We start from the raw sequence: 12,224 nt of genomic DNA, 5'->3' as shown, positions 1-12,224 counted from the left end.
TTTTGGGAAGTTTGCAGTTTAGTTTTCAGTGGCTTGGGGATACTGGTGAAGCATGAGGTGCAGGCGTAGTCAAAATGAGGGCACCGGCAAGGAAGGGTCTTAAGTGAAGTGAAGTGAATTACATTTATATAGCGCTTTTTCTCAAGTGACTCAAAGCGCTTTACATAGTGAAACCCAATATCTAAGTTACATTCAAACCAGTGTGGGTGGCACTGGGAGCAGGTGGGTAAAGTGTCTTGCCCAAGGACACAACGGCAGTGACTAGGATGGCGGAAGCGGGGATCGAACCTGCAACCCTCAAGTTGCTGGCACGGCCGCTCTACCAACCGAGCTATACCGCCCCCAAGTGTATCCCTCCTGATGAACCTTAGAAATCCTGCCCAAAAATCTACTTTTATTATGGATCTTGGTGATTGCTTTTAATGCCATTTTTTCACCCGGGAGAGTGTTGTCCAATATACAACCTAGGTAAATGACCTTGTCTTTGCGGGTGATTATGCTATCACCTGCTTTAACCGAAGCATATTATTTACTTTATACATCATTTGAGCAGTTGTGTTTTATACAAGATCATTTACTTTTAAAATGTGTGACTTTATGAATCATTTGTTGGGTCTCTATAATCCATTCTATTAATTATCTCTTTTACTCTCTTGTGTAATATGAATATTGTTTTGTGATTGTTTTATATGTATGTCCCCATACCTTTATGCAATAAACAATGTATGCTTCAACTAAAGTTGGGTACAATAAATGTAGTTAATATTTGTGAGTATGTAATTTGTTCTATTTAATATTGCAGTCATTTTTGATATTTTTGTTCTTATTTGATTTTTATGTAGGGTCCATCTTAGTTAATCTATAACTCCTAAATATGTGATTACCTTTACTCTTTTTATTTCAATAGTATTCCTCATGATTTGGTGTTTTACATTGTTACAATATCCAAATATGATTTATTTAGTTTTATTCATTTATTATTTAATATGTGATAATGCCTTTTATACAGTATTTTTGTTTGCTTGTTTGTTTTATGTACTGTATGTGATTGTATGTCGACTTGGACGTTGGAGTCTGCAATAAAGCTTGATTGATTGAAGTTTAGTGACAGTTTATTGATGTCCGGCCATTTTTTCTCTGGATAAAATAAGATGAGAGATAAATCAAGCAGTAATGGAGATGAAGAATGGAAGGTTATTATATACACAATTGTATATAATTACACTCAGTGGCGACAATTAAAGACACTTTCATCCTGTTCTTTTGAGCAAATAAAAAGAGTAAAGTGAAATATGCCAAACAATAGAAGAATATTAATATCAGCAGTCAATATTCCAACATTGTGAAGCTGAGCTGAGTTCTGGAAATGTCAATGGATGAAGTGAAAAGGTGTGAAAATAAAAGACGCTAACAGACTTCAGACTAATAGAGTGAAAAGTGACATTTATTAAATTATTTTATGTGTTTGATAGAACAATGGCTGCTGAGCTGTGAATGGGATGTATGAAAGGGGATGTTTTGGAGACATGAAAGAAGGCATCAGGCTGCAGTTTATGTCCTCAATGAGCAGCGGGTGCTGCCACGAGCCCCTCCTCACAGGCGGTCAGGTTGACAGTAGCCTCGCGCAGCAGTCCCAGCTGCATCTCAAAACAGAGAGGAGAGCCTCATTGTATTTCATTTGAAAAACCAAAACCAAAATGTACAACCACTTTAGCTCATGTGGGAAAGCGTTGAACAAATAATCTGAAGGTTTCAAACGCATTACCTTGACTTCCAATTGTTAGACAGTGTACTTGTAGGGAAAAGTTCTGGTTAACTTTGCTGTAGGTGTGTTAGATGCGCCCTCACGTCACACTGAGCACAGCTTTATTACTGTTGGTTCCAAGCGATACAGTCTAAGACAACCATCCAACGCAACACATTTACAATTTTGTGTTTGAAACATTCCGATGTATTAGTCAGATTAAGTTAAAACATTGGCGAAAAGGCAATTAAATGTTAAAGGCCTACTGAAATGAATTTTTTTTATTTAAACGGGGATAGCAGATCTATTCTATGTGTCATACTTGATCATTTCGCGATATTGCCATATTTTTGCTGAAAGGATTTAGTATAGAACAACGACGATAAAGATTGCTACTTTTGGTATCTGATTAAAAAAAGGCTTGCCCCTACCGGAAGTAGCGTGACGTAGTCAGTTGAACATATACGCAAAGTTCCCTATTGTTTACAATGATGGCCGCATGAAGTGAGAGAGATTCGGACCGAGAAAGCGACAATTTCCCCATTAATTTGAGCGAGGATGAAAGATTTGTGGATGAGTAAAGTGCAAGTGAAGGACTAGTGGGGAGTTGAAGCTATTCAGATAGGGAAGATGCTGTGAGAGCCGGGGGTGACCTGATATTCAGCTGGGAATGACTACAACAGTAAATAAACACAAGACATATATATACTCTATTAGCCACAACACAACCAGGCTTATATTTAATATGCCACAAATTAATCCTGCATAAAAACACCTGCGTGTTTGTTATGCTAGCTCCTAGCTCCTCTGCTAGCTCCTAGCTCCATAGAACACGCCAATACAATTCAAACACCTGATCAACACACACAATCACTCAGCCCAAAAGACCGTTCACCTAACCCAAGGTTCATAAAGCTTATATATTTAAAAAAAGTTACGTACATACGCAAAAAAAAGCCAAAGCTGCATACTCACAGTAGCACGTCTGCGTCTTTGTCATCCAAATCAAAGTAATCCTGGTAAGAGTCTGTGTTGTCCCAGTTCTCTACAGGCGTCTGTGTATCCAAGTCAAAAGTCCTCCTGGTTAGAGTCTCTGTTATCCGAGTTCTTCCATCTTGACTGCATCTTTCGGGAATGTAAACAAAGAAGCGCCGGCTGTGTACTGTTGTTGCTGACTACGTTCGAAAAATACGTCCATTTCGCACCGACAACTTTCTTCTTTGCTTGCTCAGCTTCCTTCTTCATAATGCAATGAACATGATTGAAACAGATTCACGAACACAGATGTCCAGAATACTGTGGAATTATGAAATGAAAACAGAGCTTTTTCGTATTGGCTTCAATGTGGAAGGCATACCCGTGTTCCCCGGGTTACGTCACGCGCATACGTCATCCTCAGAGGCGTTTCGAACCGGAAGTTTAGCGGCAAATTTAAAATGTCACTTTATAAGTTAACCCGGCCGTATTGGCATGTGTTATAATGTTAAGATTTCATCATTGATATATAAACTATCAGACTGCGTGGTCGGTAGTAGTGGGTTTCAGTAGGCCTTTAAACACCGTAATAGTTGTCCCGGTTAAGCATGACATTAAAGTCTGTGACAACTTGTCTTAGAAGACGTTTTTCCGCTCATCTGCTTCATCATTTAAAGGCCTACTGAAAGCCACTACTACCGACCACGCAGTCTGATAGTTTATATATCAATGATGAAATCTTAACATTGCAACACATGCCAATACGGCCGGGTTAACTTATAAAGTGACATTTTATAGTTCCCGCCACACTTCCGGTTAAAAACGTTTTATTATGCTGACATATGCGTGTGACGTCACGAGGGCAAGGGAAGTGTTTGGAGCCCGTAGAAAAAGCTGTGTTTTCATTTCATAATTCCACAGTATTCTGGACATCTGTGTTGGTGAATCTTTTGCAATTTGTTTAATGAACAATGGAGGCTGCAAAGAAGAAAGTTGTAGGTGGGATCGGTGTATTAGCGGCTGGCTGTAGCAACACAACAAGGACTACTTACTTGGATAGCAGACGCCTAGCCGATGCTAGCCGCCCACCGCACGGATGATGGGTGAAGTCCTTCGTCGCGCCGTCGATCGCTGGAACGCAGGTGAGCACGGGTGTTGATGAGCAGATGAGGGCTGGCTGGCGTAGGTGGAGCGCTAATGTTTTTATCGTAGCTCTGTGAGGTCCGGTTGCTAAGTTGCTAAGTTAGCCTTAGCGTCGTTAGCAACAGCATTGTTAAGCTTTGCCAGGCTGAGAACTATTAACCGTGTAGTTACATGTCCATGGTTTAATAGTATTGTTGATCTTCTGTCTATCCTTCCAGTCAGGGATTTATTTATTTTGTTTCTATCTGCATTTGAGACAGATGCTATCACGTTAGCTCATGCTAAAAAGCTTAATCGATGTATTGTCGTGGAGATAAAAGTCACTGTGAATGTCCATTTTGCATGCTCGACTCTCATTTTCAAGAGGATATAGTATCCGAGGTGGTTTAAAATACAAATCCGTGATCCACAATAGAAAAAGGAGAGAGTGTGGAATCCAATGAGCCAGCTTGTACCTAAGTTACGGTCAGAGCGAAAAAAGATATGTATTTCACTGCATTCTAGTCCGTCACTCTAACGTTCCTCATCCACAAATCTTTCATCTTCGCTCAAATTAATGGGGTAATCGTCGCTTTGTCGCTCCGAATCTCTCTCGCTCCATTGTAAACAACGGGGAATTGTGAGGAATACTAGCTTCTGTGACGTCACGCTACTTCCGGTACAGGCAAGGCTTTTTTTATTAGCAAGCAAAAGTTGCGAACTTTATCGTCGATGTTCTCTACTAAATCCTTTCAGCAAAAATATGGCAATATCGCGAAATGATCAAGTATGACACATAGAATGGATCTGCTATTCCCGTTTAAATAAAAAAAAAAAATTTCAGTAGGCCTTTAAAGGCCTACTGAAAGCCACTACTACCGACCACGCAGTCTGATAGTTTATATATCAATGATGAAATCTTAACATTGCAACACATGCCAATACGGCCGGGTTAACTTATAAAGTGCAATTTTAAATTTCCCGGCAAACTTCCGGCTGAAAACGTTTCGATATGATGACGTTTGCGCGTGACGTCAACGGTTGAAGCGGAAGTTTTCGGAGCCCATTGAATCCAATACAAAAAGCTCTGTTTTCATCTCAAAATTCCACAGTATTCTGGACATCTGTGTTGGTGAATCTTTTGCAATTTGTTTAATGAACAATGGAGACTGCAAAGAAGAAAGTTGTAGGTGGGATCGGTGTATTAGCGGCGGACTACAGCAACACAACCAGGAGGACTTTGAGAAGGATAGCAGACGCGCTAGCCGCGACCTCACCTTGACTTCCTCCGTCTCCGGGCCGCCGACCGCATCTGTGATCGGGTGAAGTCCTTCGTCGTACCGTCGATCGCTGGAACGCAGGTGAACACGGGTCGTGATGAGCAGATGAGGGCTGGCTGGCGTAGGTGCCGAGCTAATGTTTTTAGCATAGCTCTGTCGAGGTTCCGTAGCTAAGTTAGCTTCAATGGCGTCATTAGCAACAGCATTGTTAAGCTTCACCAAGCTGGAAAGCATTAACCGTGTAGTTACATGTCCAGGGTTTGGGAGTATTGTTGATCTTCTGTCTATCCTTCCAGTCAGGGATTTATTTGTTTTGTTTATATCTGCAGTTTAGCACGATGCTATCACGTTAGCTCAGTAGCTAAAGTGCTTCACCGATGTATTGTCGTGGACATAAAAGTCACTGTGAATGTCCATTTCACGTTCTCGACTCTCATTTTCAAGAGGATATAGTATCTGAGGTGGTTTAAAATACAAATCCGTGATCCACAATAGAAAAAGGAGAAAGTGTGGAATCCAATGAGCCAGCTTGTACCTAAGTTACGGTCAGAGCAAAAAAAAGATACGTTCTGCATTGCACGCTACTCCTTCACTTTCACGTTCCTCATCCCCGAATCTTTCATCCTCCCTCAAATTAATTGGGTAATTGTCGCTTTCTCTGTCCGAATCTCTCTCGCTGCTGGTGTAAACAATAGGAAAATGTGAGCAGCCCTTCCTCCGGTGTCGTCACGCTACTTCCGGTAGGGGCAAGGCTTTTTTTAATCAGAGACCAAAAGTTGCGAACTTTATAGTCGTTGTTCTATACTAAATCCTTTCAGCAAAAATATGGCAGTATCGCGAAATGATCAAGTATGACACATAGAATGGATCTGCTATCCCCATTTAAATAAAATTTCAGTAGGCCTTTAATACTCAAAGACTCAGATTGGTCAGATCTAGTCTCGTAGCTGGTACCTAAACCCCAAATATTTATACTCCAAAACCGGGAGGGCGTGCCTGGGCAAGGGTGGTTTCACCTTATCATAGAGAGAAAAACAACTGTTTTGATGCCAACGAGCAATCCTTCTGTCAAAGCCAACGACAGTCGTTGAAGTGCAATTTCCCCTCGTTGAAACTGAGGTATTGTTTGGCAGAACCATCGCTGTGGATCGACTACTACCAGTCCAAAATAGTTGGAATCTCCCACATAAGATTCCATTCAGGTGGCATTCTGATCACCTTCTGTGACCAGAATGTTTCTAACTTCTGTCATCTGTTGGAGGCTTAATTGCAGAGTATTTTAGGAATCATTGAAAGGACAGTGGTGTATGTTCGAGGACAAACCAAACAATCCAGTTCCGATCAATTGAATGCCCTGAGATTACAATGACCTGGATGAATGAGGACATTCATAGTCTTGTATCGGCCTTTCCAAACTTTCCAGGTTCTAAACCAAAGGCCGTAGGCTGAGCCAGGACAGGTGGTGCACTTCCAGACACACTTCAAACTACAACTTAAGTCTTTCCAAAAAAAGCTTTATTTGCAATAATAAAAAAAAAGGGTTTTCTTCCCAAGGTGGACAAAAACAAATGTAACTACATATAAAGCTATAAACCAAACTAAACTCAAGTGTTGCGTAATCAATGGCCAAAAAATGTTGTCACCGCCACCCTCTCCACCCGACATTTGTCCAATCAGTGACACCTGTGCGCACGTATATGCCTTCCTCACAGGTGCTGTAAATGACACAGAACGTAAATGACTTTCTAATTCAAAAAATAAATAACTTAACTTAATATATGCAGTATCAGAGAAGTATAAAACACACAAAAATGCCTAGCAAAACTATTATGACAAACACCAAAGTGAAGTGGCACAGTAGGCCCAAGTAGTCATCAATCACCACCACAATGTCCAACACCAAAGTGCAGTAGAGCAGTAGGCCCAAGTATTCATCAAACAACAAATAATTAATTTAACTTAGTATAAGCAAAACTACAAAAATATGAACACAAATAAGGCTACCACAAGTCTCTTTGACAATTAATGTTAGGATTCCACCAGCAGGTTCAGGGACATCTTTTTATTTGGTTAAATGCCACAAAATTCTCACCTGTAAAGAAATAACGTGCCGAAACCCCGGGTTGAACCAGGGACCTTTAGATCTTCAGTCTAACGCTCTCCCAACTGAGCTATTTCGGCTGGCAGGCTGCCTTATGCATCCACTTTTTCAAATAGTCGTTGAAGTGTAATTTACCCTCGTTAGCATTAAAGTATTGTGTGGCAGAACCATCGCTGTGGATTGACTACTACCAGTCCAAAATAGTCGGAATCCCCCACGTAAGATTCCATTCAGTTGTAAACAAATGGAATTCTGGTCATGTTGGAGGCTAAATTGCATAGTCTTTCAGGAATCATTGAAAAGACAGTGGTGTATGTTTGAGGACAAACCAAACAATCCAGTTGTGATCCATTCAATGCCCTGAGATTACAATGATCTGGATGAATGAGGACATTCATAGTCTGTTTGACAGTTTATGTTCGGATTTCACCAGCAAGTTCCACAGGTCAGGGACGCACTTTTATTTGGTTAAATGTCACAAAATTCTCACCTGTAAAGGCATAATGTGCCGAAACCCGGGATTGAACCAGGGACCTTTAGATCTTCAGTCTAACGCTCTCCCAACTGAGCTATTTCGGCTGGCACACTGCCATTTGCATCCACTTTTTCAAATAGTCGTTGAAGTGTTATTTACCCTCGTTAGCATTAAAGTATTGTGTGGCAGAACCATCGCTGTGGATTGACTACTACCAGTCCAAAATAGTCGGAATTCCCCACGTAAGATTTCATTCAAGTTGTAAACAAATGGTATTCTGGTTACAGAACTCCTGTTATTTGTTGGAGGCTAAATTGCAGAGTCTTTTATGAATCATTGAAAGGACAGTGGTGTATGTTCGAGAACAAACACGTCAATCCAGTTGCGATCCATTGATTGCCCTGAGATTACAATGATCTGGATGAATGAGGACATTCATAGTCTCTTTGACAATTTTTGTTCGGATTTCACCAGCAAGTCCCACAGGTCAGGGACACACTTTTATTTGGTTAAATGCCACAAGATTCTCACCTGTAAAGTCATAATGTGCCGAAACCCGGGATTGAACCAGGGACCTTTAGATCTTCAGTCTTACGCTCTCCCAACTGAGCTATTTCGGCTGACGGAAGGGACTATGAATGCACTTTTTCAAACAGTCGTTGAAGTGAATTTTTCTCTCATTAGCATTGAGGTATCGTGTGGCAGAACCATCGCTGTGGATTGACTACTACCAGTCCAAAATAGTCGGAATCCCCCTTATAAGATTTCATTCAGTTGTAAACAAATGGTATTCTGGTCACAGAACTCCTGATATTTGTTGGAGGCTAAATTGCAGAGTCTTTTAGGAATCATTGAAAAGACAGTGGTCTATAATTGAGGACAAACCAAACAATCCAGTTGTGATCCATTGAATGCCCTGAGATTACAACCATCTGGATGAATGAGGACATTCATAGTCTGTTTGACAGTTTATATTCGGATTTCACCAGCAAGTTCCACAGGTCAGGGATACACTTTTATTTGGTTAAATGCCACAAAATTCTCACATGTAAAGGCATAATGTGCCGAAACCCGGGATTGAACCAGGGACCTTTAGATCTTCAGTCTAACGCTCTCCCAACTGAGCTATTTCGGCTGACGGAGGGCCCTATGAATCCACTTTTTCAAACAGTCGAAGTGAATTTTTCCCTCGTTAGCATTGAGGTATTGTGGATCAACTACTACCAGTCCAAAATAGTCGGAATCCCCCACGTAAAATTCCATTCAGTTGTAAACAAATGGAATTCTGGTCATGTTGGAGGCTAAATTGCATAGTCTTTCAGGAATCATTGAAAGGACAGTGGTGTATGTTTGAGGACAAACCAAACAATCCAGTTGCGATCCATTCAATGCCCTGAGATTACAATGATCTGGATGAATGAAGACATTCATAGTCTCTTTGACAGTTTATGTTCGGATTTCACCAGCAAGTTCCACAGGTCAGGGACACACTTTTATTTGGTTAAATGCCACAAAATTCTCACCTTAAAAGGCATAATGTGCCAAAACCCGGGATTGAACCAGGGACCTTTAGATCTTCAGTCTAACGCTCTCCCAAGTGAGCTATTTCGGCTGGCAGACTGCTTTATGCATCCACTTTTTCAAATAGTCGTTGACGTGTAATTTACCCTCGCTAGCATTGAGGTATCGTGTGGCAGAACCATCGCTGTGGATTGACTACCTACCAGTCCAAAATAGTCGGAATCCCCCATATAAGATTCCATTCAGTTGTAAACAAATGGTATTCTGGTCACAGAACTCCTGATATTTGTTGGAGGCTAAATTGCACAGTCTTTTATGAATCATTGAAAAGACAGTGGTCTATGTTTGAGGACAAACCAAACAATTCAGTTGTGATCCATTGAATGCCCTGAGATTACAAAGATCTGGATGAATGAGGACATTCATAGTCTGTTTGACAGTTTATGTTCGGATTTCACCAGCAAGTTCCACAGGTGAGAGATGCACATTTATTTGGAAAAATGCCACAAAATTCTCACCTGTAAAGGTATAATGTGCCGAAACCCGGGATTGAACCAGGGACCTTTAGATCTTCAGTCTAACGCTCTCCCAACTGAGCTATTTCGGCTGACGGAGGACACTATGAATCCACTTTTTCAAACAGTCGAAGTGAATTTTTCCCTCGTTAGCATTGAGGTATTGTGGATCAACTACTACCAGTCCAAAATAGTCGGAATCCCCCACGTAAAATTCCATTCAGTTGTAAACAAATGGAATTCTGGTCATGTTGGAGGCTAAATTGCATAGTCTTTCAGGAATCATTGAAAGGACAGTGGTGTATGTTTGAGGACAAACCAAACAATCCAGTTGCGATCCATTCAATGCCCTGAGATTACAATGATCTGGATGAATGAGGACATTCATAGTCTCTTTGACAGTTTATGTTTGGATTTCACCAGCAAGTTCCACAGGTCAGGGACACACTTTTATTTGGTAAAATACCACAAAATTCTCACCTGTAAAGGCATAATGTGCCGAAACCCAGGATTCAACCAGGGACCTTTAGATCTTCAGTCTAACGCTCTCCCAACTGAGCTATTTCGGCTGGCAAACTGGCCAATGCATCAACTTTTTCAAATAGTCGTTGAAGTGTAATTTACCCTCGTTAGCAATGAGGTATTGTGTGGCAGAACCATCGCTGTGGATTGACTACTGCCAGTCCAAAATAGTCGGAATCCCCCACGTAAGATTCCATTCAGTTGTAAATAAATGGAATTCTGGTCATGTTGGAGGCTAAATTGCATAGTCTTTCAGGTATCATTGAAAGGACAGTGGTGTATGTTTGAGGACAAACCAAACAATCCAGTTGTGATCCATTGAATGCCCTGAGATTACAATGACCTTGATGAATGAGGACATTCATAGTCTCTTTGACAGTTTATGTTCGGATTTCACCAGCAAGTTCCACAGGTGAGGGACACACTTTCATTTGGATAAATGCCACAAAATTCTGAGCTGCAAAGGTGTAATTTGCCAAAACCCGGAATTGAACCAGGGACCTTTAGATCTTCAGTCTATCGCTATCCCAAGCGAGCTATTTCGGCAGACATACAGCCTATGAATCCACTTTTTCAAACAGTAGAAGTGTAATTTACCCTCTTAAGCATTGAGGTATTGCGTGTCAGAACCTTCACTGTGGATCAACTACTACCATTCCAAAATAGTCGGAATCCCCCATGTAAAATTCCATTCAGTTGTAAACAAATGGAATTCTGGTCATGTTGGAGGCTAAATTGCATAGTCTTTCAGGAATCATTGAAAGGACAGTGGTGTATGTTTGAGGACAAACCAAACAATCCTGTTGCGATCCATTCAATGCCCTGAGATGACAATGATCTGGATGAATGAGGACATTCATAGACTCTTTGACAGTCTATGTCCGGATTTCACCATCAAGTTCCACAGGTCAGGGATACACTTTTATTTGGTTAAATGCCACACAATTCTCACCTGTAAAGGCATAATGTGCCGAAACCCGGGATTGAACCAGGGACCTTTAGATCTTCAGTCTAACGCTCTCCCAACTGAGCTATTTCGGCTGACTGAGGGCTCTATGAATCCACTTTTTCAAACAGTCGTTGAAGTTAATTTTTCCCTCGTTAGCATTGAGGTATTGTGTTTCAGAACCATCGCTGTGGATTGACTACTACCAGTCCAAAATAGTCGGAATCCCCCATATAAGATTCCATTCAGTTGTAAACAAATGGTATTCTGGTCACAGAACTCCTGATATTTGTTGGAGGCTGAATTGCATAGTCTTTTAGGAATCATTGAAAAGACAGTGGTGTATGTTTGAGGACAAACCAAACAATTCAGTTGTGATCCATTGAATGCCCTGAGATTACAATGATCTGGATGAATGAGGACATTCATAGTCTGTTTGACAGTTTATGTTCGGATTTCACCAGCAAGTTCCACAGGTGAGGGATGCACATTTATTTGGATAAATGCCACAAAATTCTCAACTGTAAAGGCATAATGTGCCGAAACCCGGGATTGAACCAGGGACCTTTAGATCTTCAGTCTAACGCTCTCCCAACTGAGCTATTTCGGCTGACGGAGGACCCTATGAATCGACTTTTTCAAACAGTCGTTGAAGTGTCTTTTTCCCTCGTTAGCATTGAGGTATTGTGTGGCAGAACCATCGCTGTGGATTGACTACTACCAGTCTAAAATAGTCGGAATCCCCCACGTAAGATTCCATTCAGTTGTAAACAAATGGAATTCTGGTCTTGTTGGAGGCTAAATTGCATAGTCTTTCAGGAATCATTGAAAGGACAATGGTGTATGTTTGAGGACAAACCAAACAATCCAGTTGCGATCCATTGAATGCCCTGAGATTACAATGACCTTGATGAATGAGTACATTCATAGTCTCTTTGACGGTTTATGTTTGGATTTCACCAGCAAGTTCCACAGGTCAGGGACACACTTTTATTTGGTAAAATACCACAAAATTCTCACCTG

General features: G+C 41.0%; 1 protein-coding gene and 9 non-coding genes across 10 annotated transcripts in view; 1 reads left to right on the top strand and 9 right to left on the bottom strand.

The window, feature by feature from the left end:
- The window catches only part of LOC133640585 (oocyte zinc finger protein XlCOF6-like), a 404,169-nt gene that overhangs the window by 66,258 nt on the left and 325,687 nt on the right, over positions 1-12,224 (top strand). The gene's annotated exons all lie outside the window — the stretch shown is intronic.
- trnaf-gaa (transfer RNA phenylalanine (anticodon GAA)) lies at positions 7,230-7,302 on the bottom strand. The gene has a single exon. It is a non-coding gene; the product is annotated as a tRNA-Phe (tRNA).
- Positions 7,729-7,801, bottom strand: trnaf-gaa (transfer RNA phenylalanine (anticodon GAA)). Its single transcript has one exon. It is a non-coding gene; the product is annotated as a tRNA-Phe (tRNA).
- trnaf-gaa (transfer RNA phenylalanine (anticodon GAA)) lies at positions 8,245-8,317 on the bottom strand. The gene has a single exon. It is a non-coding gene; the product is annotated as a tRNA-Phe (tRNA).
- trnaf-gaa (transfer RNA phenylalanine (anticodon GAA)) lies at positions 8,760-8,832 on the bottom strand. The gene has a single exon. It is a non-coding gene; the product is annotated as a tRNA-Phe (tRNA).
- On the bottom strand, positions 9,237-9,309 carry trnaf-gaa (transfer RNA phenylalanine (anticodon GAA)). Its single transcript has one exon. It is a non-coding gene; the product is annotated as a tRNA-Phe (tRNA).
- Positions 9,753-9,825, bottom strand: trnaf-gaa (transfer RNA phenylalanine (anticodon GAA)). Its single transcript has one exon. It is a non-coding gene; the product is annotated as a tRNA-Phe (tRNA).
- Positions 10,230-10,302, bottom strand: trnaf-gaa (transfer RNA phenylalanine (anticodon GAA)). Its single transcript has one exon. It is a non-coding gene; the product is annotated as a tRNA-Phe (tRNA).
- Positions 11,224-11,296, bottom strand: trnaf-gaa (transfer RNA phenylalanine (anticodon GAA)). Its single transcript has one exon. It is a non-coding gene; the product is annotated as a tRNA-Phe (tRNA).
- On the bottom strand, positions 11,739-11,811 carry trnaf-gaa (transfer RNA phenylalanine (anticodon GAA)). The gene has a single exon. It is a non-coding gene; the product is annotated as a tRNA-Phe (tRNA).

This window comes from Entelurus aequoreus, linkage group LG23 (assembly GCF_033978785.1).
Source record: "Entelurus aequoreus isolate RoL-2023_Sb linkage group LG23, RoL_Eaeq_v1.1, whole genome shotgun sequence".
NCBI lineage: Eukaryota > Metazoa > Chordata > Actinopteri > Syngnathiformes > Syngnathidae > Entelurus > Entelurus aequoreus.
The sequence above is the reverse complement of the archived record's forward strand: the minus strand, read 5'-3'. Positions and strand labels throughout refer to the sequence as shown.